Source organism: Meriones unguiculatus, chromosome 3 (assembly GCF_030254825.1).
Source record: "Meriones unguiculatus strain TT.TT164.6M chromosome 3, Bangor_MerUng_6.1, whole genome shotgun sequence".
Taxonomy (NCBI): Eukaryota; Metazoa; Chordata; class Mammalia; order Rodentia; family Muridae; genus Meriones; species Meriones unguiculatus.
In genome coordinates, this window is record NC_083351.1 from 128,168,790 (window position 1) to 128,181,195 (window position 12,406).

Consider the following 12,406-nt stretch of genomic DNA (forward strand, 5'->3'; position numbering starts at 1 on the left):
TATTGAAGATACCTGATAAGCTAGGGTCAGATGGAAGGGGAGGAGCAGCTCCCCTATCAGTGGACTTGGAAAGGGACTGAGAGGGTGGGATTGGAAGGGAATAAAGGAGGGAGCTACAGCTGGGATACAAAGCAAATAACCTGTGATTAATAAAAAACAAAACAAAACAAAACAAAAAAAAACCAAACAAAAAACCCAAGGCCTTTGTCTCCCAGTGCCACTCTTTGCTGACCAGCAGGGGTGACTCCATTGTGCGATGGTTAAAATAAACCTCTTGCGATTTTGCATCGATTGATCTAGTCTCCTGAGTTCACCTCATCTACCTCCTGGAAATTAGGCTCGTGCTGGGCTTAACAGTTTTTATCCACCACCCCACCTCGTAAGACTTTTATGCAAATATTTTAATCTCCCTATACCCTGTAAAATCTTTGTTCACACAAAAGTCCAATACTGTATACCAGGAATTTGATGGCCTAGAGTAGTAGTTCCTTTCCCTTCCTTCATTTTCTGTGCACTAATTCTTTTCAAACGAGCTAACTGAATTAAGACTGTGAGGTCAGACTCCATCCAGTCACCACTGGAGTTAGAATAAAAAGCAAATGCACTTCAAGAAAAAAAAAAGAGAGAGAAAGAAACCAAAATAAAATAGAGTTTTAAAAAGCAGTGATTCCAAATGGCTCCCAACGTGGGTGAAAGGGTTAAAGAAAAAAAAGCCGGTTTCAGGAGAAAAGCTTAATCTTCAGCAAACTGAGCTACCAGAGGAACATCCTTGGGTTATGAGATTGCCATCATTCACTTTCCCAGTAGCCACCAAAAGCCTCAAATATCAAAATATTTGGTGCTTCAATTGTGGCAAATTCAGTCACTTGAAAAGACCTTGTGACCAAACTGCCAAAAGCCTCAGAGCTCAAAATTTCGGTTGCATTAACTCTGAAAAATACGGTATAGTATGTTCTGCCAGAGAAGCTAACTAAGCAAGAATGTTTAAGTTTCCTGGGGTTTGTAGACCCTGTGATAGAAGGGGTCATTTTTACCAGTGAATGCATATTCGAGAGATATGTACAAGGTAACTTCTTGCCATTAGGAAACAGCTTTGAAGTCCACGCCTGAGGTCAACAGCAAAAAGTACAAGCTGTTCCAGATGAGCAGCCGAGTTCCCAGGTTATAGAAGAAACTATTGATCCAAAAAGTGTTTGGTTTCTTGATTTATCTCCTTTTAAGAAAGCAACAGCAATCCTCTTTCATATTAAAATAAAAGACATTTTTTTTTTTAAACAGAAAAGAGGAAATGTTGTGGAAGTTTTGGTTTATGATATGTAAACATGTTTTTGTTTTAATCCCAGGTGTGGGATGTGGGACTGATTCAGATTGTCCACAGCAGCAAACTATTTGCCTCGAGCGTGCTTTGAGATGGGCTCTTTGCCAGCTGTGGATAGTTTAAGTGTAAGGACTCTGAGAGGGAATAAATGCCAGAGTCCGGAGAGTGTGGAGGAGGCTCTGAGGAAGGACAGGGCTGCTGGTGCTGCCGCCGCTGCTTCCCATTGCTGCTCACCCCTCATGTTCCCGGTTGCTGTTGCTGCAGTATGACCAGAAGTTAGACAGCTCCTGAAATGAAGATTGGACTTGTCCCAAGAAACCAGACCCTCTAGCCAGCAGTAAGTAGCTAAAGAGAACTCTACTCCCTCTCCCCACTAACCTTTCTCTCCTACCCAGTACTGAGGTGTCGGAAGGAATTGGGGTGGAGTAGGAAGGAAGAGATATAAGAAACGTAAAGAAAATAGATTTAAAAAAGTCCACCAACAGGAGGAGGAGAAGAAGAAAATGAAGAGGAGAAAAATGAAGAAAATAAAAAAGAAGAAGAACAGCCTCAACATTCACTACTGCTACTTCTACTCTTTGGGCTGTTATCACCAGGAGGGTCAGCACCAGTCTGGGTGTTGGGATACTTCCGTCATTTAATTGGAAGGTAGTTTACTATAAGATTTCTTTTAAAGGATTCAACAAAATACAAAAACCCAAAAAGTATAAGGGAGGGTCCAGTAGCAGATCCAGTAAGTGCAAAGCATCATTCTCTTCCCCATGCCTTCAGGAAAAGGGGAAAGTGTCCTTCTCCCTCAGCAGCTGTTTGGGATGCTAAGCAGGAAGGAAGACACTGAAAAGACCATCTATAGCTGCCTTCCCAGGTGTCACGTGAGGTATCTGATATATCACTTTCCTCTGGTGCCAATGGCATGGACAGAAAAGGTTCTTCATGTTGCAAACTTGACCAAACATCAAATGTTCTTCCCTATTATCTTGATCATAATTTTCTCTTTACTCTAGGCTGTGGGATAGAAATCATTCTAGTGATGGGAGTGCTATCAATTAACAAGCAGATTTCTGAACGATGCTGAGATGAAAGAAGTTTAGGTTATACACTCTTGAATATGATAAGATTGCCATTACAGTCTAGTTTTTTCCTGTTCCTAACTCAAAAGTGTATGTGATAATGGATTCTGTTATTCTACAAGCTAAACTCTTTTCTGTTATCAAATGTCAAAAAACACAGTGCTCTTCACACTCTCTTATTTAAAAAAATCACCTTTTGTTGTTATAAAACTTCCTGTTTCCGAGTTCCACCCTGGAGATCGTGATGGTAGGTCTAGGGTGGGCCCGAGAAACCTGACTCTCATCAGGAACTTCCATAGAGGCAAGAGATCTTGAGCCAAGATGAAAAGTTCAAATACATCATGGAATGCAAACCCGATTATCCATGATCAGAAACACTGGTCTACATGTTTCATCTGAACCAGGAACCCAGGCCGGGTCAACTGCTTTTTGTTAAGCTTCTCGTAGGTTCATTACATCTGCTGGAAGATGGAACATTCACCCAAGTCAGATCAGAGGAGAAAAAGGCAAATTATGTTTTTGTTTTGTGATGCTGAAAGAAAACGGCAGGTGAAGGCAGTAGATCATGGCAACTCTTATTTGAGAGATGCTCTCTACAATTGGGGTTCCCAGCAATAATTCCGTCCTGATTGGTCAATGCTTGTCTCTAGGCGGGGTGTGGGTGCCGTGGTACTGGGTAACACAGTTAATTTAAAAGTACTGTGCTCTGGGGCATGTCATTTCACTACTGGTGGGTAGGCCAGACAGGCCCCTCTGTTTCTTTTATGATGTTAAGAATGCTTCAGGCCCAGGCTGTGTCATCTAACTCTCTGATAGGATACATTGTATTTTTTTGCCTCCCAGTCATTGCCTTCTCTATATAGTTATTTCATCTATAAATATTTCATTATTTATCTCTAGGAAGGATTAAAAATATAAACAGAATGAACAATTATTTCTTAATATCACCTATGTATTATTAAATATGTTTGCTATTCTCAATTGTCACAAAATAAACTTTACAGTTGCTTTATGGTGTGCAGGCAATGTAAATGATGTATTTTAAAAGTGACATGTGCGAGAGAGAGAGAGAGAGAGAGAGGCAGTGAGATAGACAGTGGGAGAGTGTACGAGAAGAGAAAGAAGGGGATGGAGGTGGTAGGGACACTGAGAGAAAGTCAGAGATAAGAGGGAAGGGGAGAGAAACAGAGAGAGAGAGACATACACACACACACACAGAGGTAAGGTTTATTAGGTTCCAAATGCAGAGCCTTCCTCCCCTTTGGAAAGCATGCTACCATGTAGAATATTTCCCCCTTTCTGTCTGGGCATGAGTGGCTCTTCCTTGTCATTCGTATTCAGGGGTTATATTTCAGGTTCATATTTCATGTCACTTAGAATTCTCAGAACATGTTGAGTATCCACCTCTCATTCTCCATTATGTTATTTTATGTGAATTCTGCACAAAATTTTAAAAATTCCTCAACTTTTTTTCCCTATTTATTCTTCTTTCATATATTACATCCCAAAGGCAATTTCATCTTCCTCCCTTTCCCCAAGTCTCTTCCTCCTACCTCCTCTTTCCACCAGATCCACCCACCCCTACTTCACCTTTTAGGGACATCGGCCACAAACAAAATAACAAGTTACAATAAGACCAGATATGTATTCTCACATCAAGGCTGGACAAGACAGCTCAGTAGGAGAAAAAGGGTTCCAAAGGCAGGCAAATGAGTCAGCGACATACACCACTCCCACTTTTAGGAATCCCACAAAAACACAGAGCTACACAACCATAACACATATGCAGAGAACCTAGGTCAGACTCATACAGGCTCCCTGATCTGTGAGCCCATCTGAGTCTTGTCAGTTGATTCTATGAGCCATATTCTACTATTTGACTTTGAAAAAAACAAGCATTATGATTGTTGTTAATGTAAAATACAGCCCTTACTTTTAAAGGAACAAGGTAATTTATTTACATGGCAGTGAATATGGCCCAGGAACATGGATTTAATACCATGTTCCAACTTAGTAACAGTTTTGTCACATTTTATAACAGAACAACAGCAAAGCAATAAACTATGGCACTTCAAAATATGTTAGTTTGGGGCTGGAGGGATTGCTCAGAAATTAAGAACACTGGCTGCTCTTCCAGAGGTCCTGTGTTCAATTCCCAGCAACCATGTGCTAGCTCACAAACACCTATAATGGGATCTGATTCCTTCTTCTGGTGTGCAGGCAATATAAATGATGTATTTTAAAAGTGACATGTGCAATGTGCATGAGAGAGAGAGAGAAAGACAGACAGGCAGTGAGATAGACAGTGGGAGAGTGTACAAGAAGAGAAAGAAGGGGATGGTGGTGGTGGGGACACTGAGAAAGTCAGAGAGAGCAGGGAAGGGGAGAGAAACAGAAAGAGAGAGACAGAGGTAAGATATAGGGGTCCTTTTATCCCAGGGCCCCTGGCGGTTGTGTTAATGATGACATCACATGTTGCTAAGCAACCTACAGGCAGGCTGCCTATATGCTAACACTAACAGGCATACATGCAAATGAGCACTTATATACATAAATGAATATTAAAAACAAGTTAGCTGGAACATCAGATATGTGGGTTAGTGTAAAATAGGAAAATCTCTGTTAGAGGCTGCAAACACATCTGATAACCTTATTAGACTTTGGATTGGCAGGTGTCTTGTTTGAACATTTCAAAACAATAGTCACAAAGATGGATGGAACACAGATGGGCAATGTGGAAAGGGAAGAGACAGAGACAGGGAATAAAGAACATGAAGGGAATAAGGCAGTCCCAAATAACTTGGACTCAGACCTTAACATTCTAAACCTCCACGCACAATCACAGTAGTTCCAGTTTAGTCAATCAGCCTCGTAGAATTGTCTAAATAGGTATGCCTCTCACCCCCAATTTCAGTTCATGCTCTTCCTCTCATACTCATGTTTGAATACAGGTTCAAAGCAGTTTGTCTTAACAGACACAGAAGGATATGGTGCTGAAATCTGACAAAATGAGTCTGAGGCAGGAAGGTCTAGAGTTTGAAACAACACACACACACACACACACACACACACACACACACAGAGTGAGAGAGAGAGAGAGAATTTAGAGATTGAGTTTTCCTGAGGCTTTTCTTCCCAGAGCTAAAATTTTGAAAAGCATCATTATACTGCCATCTTCTGGATGTGTTCAATGCTTACACAAAAACGTCAACCTAGATTTTCCCAAACTTGCTCCATTTTAAAGAGGAAATAAAGTAAAACGTCTCTTCAGTTTATCAATGCAGTTCTATTTAAACATTCAAACACACAGGTTAAGAATAAATGTATTCATCGACTCATATTAACTCACAGAGAAAGGAGAAAAACGTGAGGTTGGCCTTCATAAGTAATGCAGCTGCCATCTTTTAGCCGTTGATTTCAGCCTCTTCAGATTTCTCTAAGGTGGTCAGTCATACACGTGTTGGGTAAGATGTACTCTTAGTGCTGGTTTTCTGTTGAAAGATAAAGGGCATGTTTGTGCATTTTTTTGGTTTTTTTGTTTTTTTTCCCCCCCCACATTGATTAAATGCAGCCTTCGATTCACAAGGGCAGGAACTGTTTCCGCTCAGCATGGGGTGAGAGCTTGATTACTTCAGGCGCATGCTCAGTACAATGTTTGCCACAGAATTTGAGAACCTCTCTGAACTTCCTTGTTTTCCCTCCTTTTTGACCATGTTGTTGACTTACGGAATTTGTTTGCTCTCATGTACAGTTGTTGTGTTTAAAGTTCTTCTCCAGTTGCAGTGGAATGCCACCACCTGAGCAGCTGTTAAATGTGTAGATAACAGAACGCCGAAATCTGGGAAGCTGCAGCATCTATTTTTATATTTCCTTGTATGGATTGTCACCTGAAATTTGGTGTAGACATGACTGATAAGGCCACACATATATCAAACCTATGAAAATACACAGTGAAGCTCTGTAGAGAAGGAATACGCTCTACAGAGCTGCCCAGCAGGCACAACAATGGCTTGAGCGAGAAAAGGGGTTAGCTTGTGGTTCGAAGGCATGACTGGAGTGGGTTTACTCCTGGGAGGCTTCATGAACACCACTTTGGCTGAAATGTACCCCTTCCAACTCCTTCCTACCACCTCTGCCTTCAACTCCTTCTGGATACCTCCCACTGATTGTTCCTCCCAACTTCATGTCTGTTCAAATTGTTTTAAATTTTTTATAACTCAGTGTTTCCAATTAGTGCTACCTGTATAGGTGTGGGACCACCCAACAGAGAATGATCAACCTACCGAGCCTATGTCCCTACAGAAAGCTTATTTTCCTTCCTGTAGTAGCCATGAGCTGTCTAGGTAGGAGTGAGGCCCTTGGGACCCTCCCTGACTCATGCTGGAATGTTGATTATTTTGATCTTGTTCAGGAGATTGCAGCCTCTGTGACTTCATGAGTGTGATGTTCCTGTCATGTCCAGAAGACACTTTTTTTTTTTTTTTTTAACAGCAGGCTCCCCTTTCCCCAACAATCTCTGGCTCTTACAATCTTTCTGCCCCCTCTTCTGCAATATTCCCTGATGTTTTGGGGAAGGAGAGTGATGTAGATGTCCGATTTAAGACTGAGCAATTGTGAGTCTCTATGTTATTAACTGTCATCTACTAAATAAAGAATCATTTCTGATGAGGACTGAAAGCTGCATTAACTATGGGTATAGGTCGTGGTATAGATTGTGTGTGTATGTGTTTAATTTTTAATACACTTTTCAAATAGAGTTTTATGATATAGCCCTGCCTGACTTGAACATCCTATGTAGAGCAGGTTGGCCCTGAACTTCTCTGCCTCTCCAGTGCCAGGAATACAGACATGCAAGACCATGACCAACTTAACTCTGGGAGTTCTGCTACACAGCAAGGGGGGAAATGAACACTAAGACATACACATAGATTTCTGATACAATTACTGTAGAGACACTGAGTAGAATTACATAGATCATCTCAACTTATTTGTGTACAGTTTTTCTTTCAATTTCTAGTGTTCCAAAACTTGCTATTTTTGTAATATACATAGTTTAATACCCTGTAGCTTTCCCAAGTAGGCTAAAACTTAAATGGGAAATAAAAATAAGTACTAACATAGACTAGGTTATTACAAAATTTGAGAGGTTATTTATTATGATGATGGTGATAAGGATACATGTATGTGCATGCACCACAGCACATGTGGCCAATCAGCAGACATTGGGGTCAGGTCTCTCCTTTCATCTTGGATTTCAGGGGTTCAATTCAGCCTTGCATGACCAGTGCTTTCTCCTGTTGAGACACATCACTGGCCCTGGAATGAGACTATTAATTCTATGAGAGCTACTTCACATTTGGGCACACAATTGAAGTCATTCTTCTGTCCAACATGAAGTAATCAACACACAGGATCAGGCAGCATCCGAGCCGTCTTATGTTTTCCCTTAATATCCAATAAGTAAACCCACCTTGGCTAGAATGGTACCTGAGATTTCCCAAGGTTCAGTGGCTCCCCCACTAAGTATGGAGGTGTTCTACATGGTTCCCTGTTTTCCATTTATGGTCAGACGACCCTACAATGATTTTCTTTATATCTTGCAGGACAAGCACAGAGGTGCTGCATAAGTTCTGACAGTTTGGGGGCGTATACCACAAAAACTATTTTTCATTTACATCATTGCTATGGTATGATATGATACGGCCCCATTGAAACTCATCTTAAAGCTTAATTGGGGTCAGACATTCATTAATGCCTTTCTTATGAGAACAGTTCAGCTATCATACAAAATCCATCCAATTTCCACCCTGTCCTCCCTTCTTGGTGGTTTGGTTTATTTGTTTGTTTGGTTTACTTTTCTGCCTTGTTCAGCACAGGACTTTGCCCTCACTAGAAGCTCTTTTCTTTATAAAATATCCAGTCTCAGATATTCTATTATAACAGCAGAAAATGTACTAAAATATTTTTCTGGGCCAGGTATATACACATATGATTTTAATTCCAGCTCTTGGGAGGGAGAGGCATAGGCAGGCAGATATTTGTAAGTTCAAGATCAGTTTGGTTTATATTAGTTCTGGGCCAGCCAAGGTACAGATTAAGACTTTCTGTGTTTCTGTCTCTCATCTATCTATCCATTCATTCATATTTTTTATTTCCCTGCTTCTCAAAAGTGCCACTATATATGATATCAGCTCCCTTGTGCCCATACTACAACCATAATTGGCACATAGTCTCAGCATATAGAACACCATGCCTACTGGTGCTGTGGCCGTCAGGATGGGGCCATCGTCCTGTGGGGAACACCATGCCTGTGGGAAATCACCCAACACATCTTAGCTTCAGAACTTTCTATTTACTATACATCTTATTTTTGTGTGTGGAGGCATGTGTGCTCATATGTGTGTGCAAGGTCTTGTATGTGCATAATCATGGGGTCAGAGGACAACTACAAGTGTCATTCTCGAAAAGCTGTCTCCCTCCTTATGGATAGGGTCACTTATTGGTCTGGATCTTGCCAATTAGGCTAACCTGGCTAGCCAGTAAGGCCCAGAACCCACTGTCTCTGCTTTCCCAGGGCCGGGGTTACAAGGGCATGCTACAGTGCCCAGATTTTCTTTTATGTGAGTGCTAGGGACACACCCGACTCATGCCTTCATGCTTGCATGGCACGTACTCCACTCATGGATATGTTCTTCAGTGCTTCAAATAGTGCTAGATCTGCTGGCTTTTTACAACTCTGTCAGCTTTTTACATTCTGTTGATCCCACAAATTCTCTCAATATCAGCTGCCTCGTATGTTCTAGGAAAATCTGTTTAGGAGATGAAGAAAAGAGAAGTGACTGTAGCTAGCTGCTCCACCCAAGACCGGATGACAAAGATGATTACTCTAGAGCTATGCTTGCTTAGTCATTGTAAAAACACATTTGTTTACCCTTAAAGTCTGAATCAAGGAGATAGCCGTGTCTTAGTCACTATTCTAGTGCTGTGAAGAGACACCAAGACCATAGCAACTCTTATAAATGAAAGCATTTAATTAGGGGCTTGCTTATAGATTAAGAGAGTCAGTCCATTATCATCATGGCAGGGAGCATGGTGGCAAGCACGGTTTTGGAATAGTAGCTTAGCGCTATATCCTAAACCTTAAGCAGAGAGGGAGGAAGAGAGAGAAAGAGATCTTGAAACCTCAAAGCTCACCCCCAGTGAGACACTTCCTCCAACAAGGCCACACCTCCTAATTGTTCTGATTTTTCTCAAACAGTGACTAAGCATTCAAATAAATGAGCCTATGGAAGCCATTGTTATTCCAACCACCACAGATAATTAATACACATCACAGTGCTCTATCAGAAAGAGATCTTTTACTTCTTGGGACGATAACTGTATTGTGTCCTGTGCCTTTGGAAAAGGAGCCAGCAGCATTCTGTTTGCTCATATGCCTTTTCTTCTTCCAGAGCAGCTTAACCCACTTTACTGAACCACTGAAGCCTTAAATATGAGAATGGTGATACTATAGCCAAGAGGCTCTTTGAAAGTCCAGTGACCTGTTTGGTAGTGGCAGCAGAGCAGAATAAAGAAAGAGAAGCCAGGAGGAGAGCTTTGCTCAGTCTAGACTGAGAGCCTACTGTACCACCCCTTTTCTTTCACCTTCCCCTCACTTCTCTTCTCTTTTCTTCCACATACTAAATACTAAATACTTTTTGGAGGTGAAGTGCTTTTGTCTTGTACAGCCTGAAGATAAATTTTTTAAAGCAAGGGACAAATGGTGCATGCTTTAATTTCAAACCTCATGGAAGGGAAAGAGTTGGTTCATGTTGTAGTTAGCTTTGGCTTGTCAGCATTACACAAACCTAGACACATATGGGAACCAGGAGCCTCGATTGAGGAATTTTCTATACCAGATTGGCCTGTGGGCATGTCTTTGGGGCATTTTATTGATTGCTATTTGATGTATGAGATTCCAACCCAATGTAGGTGGGTGGGGCTGAGCTAAAAAAAAAAGTAGCTAAGCAAGCCAGTAAACAGTACCTTTCATTTTGGCTTCAAGCTCCTGCCTTGAATTTCTGCCTAGTTCCCTCTATGGTGGACTATAGCCTGTAAGATGAAATAAATCCTTGATATGTGATGCTTTTAGTCACAGTGTTTATCATAGCAATAGAAAGAAACGTAGGGTGGGTCGGGAATGTCTAGAAAATATATCTGAGAGGGCATAAAAATTAATATAGGAGAATTTTTGTTTGTGGTTTTAAAAGAGAAAAAATTAAAAAGCCAAAAGCAAAGGCTGGCTCCCATTCGAAGCTCTTTTCAGTGAATTAGCATTGCCATTGACTTTGAGAAACACAGCTCTAATGCCACCTAAACAAGTCAGGCAAGGAGCGCCTTTCGTTGCTTGGTGACTGGATTTATCTGCGGTATCCTTGCCATGTGTTTTTCAAGGATTCTCTCTGATGAACTGTAGAGCGCTATAGAAACCCAGTTTTAGCTATGGCCAGCCTTGTTTTATATCTTGTTGTAGGGACTCAGGGGCTATAAAGAGTCAATTAAATTTATTATTATTGTTACTACTACTTATTATTATTATTGTATTTGTAGGGTCCTCATCAGAGGACCTATTAATTATCACAGTGCAAATTTCCCCAGCATAAAAGATGGGGCAATGGTGCTAAAATTCCTTTCCATGGGGAGAGGTAAAGCAGCTTCTACCCCTTCTCCCAAAGTTCAAACAATGAACCCAGGTATATTTGGCCAAAGTTTTCTGTGGAACCAATGAGTGTATTGGGCTGCCTTACAGAGTCTAGGTGTGGAGTTACTTACAGGGATGTGAGCACTTTCCTCCCCAGCTAGCAAAGCCTTCCCCTGCAGGGATGAGGACTTCCCCATAGCCGCATAGCCCCCTCTCTAGTCTTCCCTGGCATGCACAGACTTATAGGTAGCCCTACTCTCACTCTCTTCCATTAAGGCAGAGCTGTGTTCGGCAGCAGCTGGATGCTCAAGTGAGAATCATGTGCTCCCTTTGCCCCTCTATTCATGGTTGTCAGCTGTCAACAAACCCAGCTGCGATCATCATTTGCAAAGGGTTGTATTGCCCCAAGGTGGAGGTCACTTAGCTTGGAGGACTCATGATGCAGAAACAATTGGATTGGGAAAGGTAAGCCTTTTCTTCTCTTGGAGTGTGCTGCTTCAGCATACTTTTTAGTATTTTACTGGAGGCATTTACCAGCAATAGATGAACATTGGGGAGATTTTTTTTTTTGCAGCATTGGGATTGGAGATTGTGTCTAGAACTGAGTCATTCAGCATGACTCTCTGAACATCTACAGTGTGCCCAAATGCAAGGCATTTCTGAGTCTCAGAAACTCAGCCTGTTTAACCAAATGCTTTGAGGGTTGCATAATATCTTCCTCCACTATAACCAGAGGCTTGGCATCGCAGAGATCTTCCTCCTTCTGCCTCCCCGGTGCTAGGATTAAGGGAGTGCATCAGGACCCAGGCTGAATTCTGCACTTTGAAACAGAATCTTGCTATGTAGACTAGGCTGGACTCAAACTTGTGATCCAATGCCTCAACTCTCATTTTCTGAGGTCACAGGGATTTACCGCCAGTATTTTAAAAGGAAGTCTAGAATCTATGGCTGGCTTTTCTATTTTCTGTTGTGAATGGAGAAGACTGTATGTGCTTGGTGAGGAATGTCCAACATTTGGCTTCTCTGAGCAACATTGGGAGAATTACATATATGGACACGAATAAAAGCTGATGAGCAAAGAATAGGTGTGTGTGTGTGTGTGTGTGTGTGTATCTTTTTTCAATAATTGCCACTATAGATAAGCAAAAACCAGCTGGGTGGGGGTGGCACACATCTTTAATCCTAGCATTCAGAGACAGAGGCAGGCAGATCTAAGAGTTTGAGGCCAGCCTGGTCTACAGAGTGAGTCCCAGACAGCCAGGGCCACACAGAGAAAAACAAAACAAAACAAAACAAATCCAGATAAGCAAACATCCCTGAATAATAATCCTGTAATTA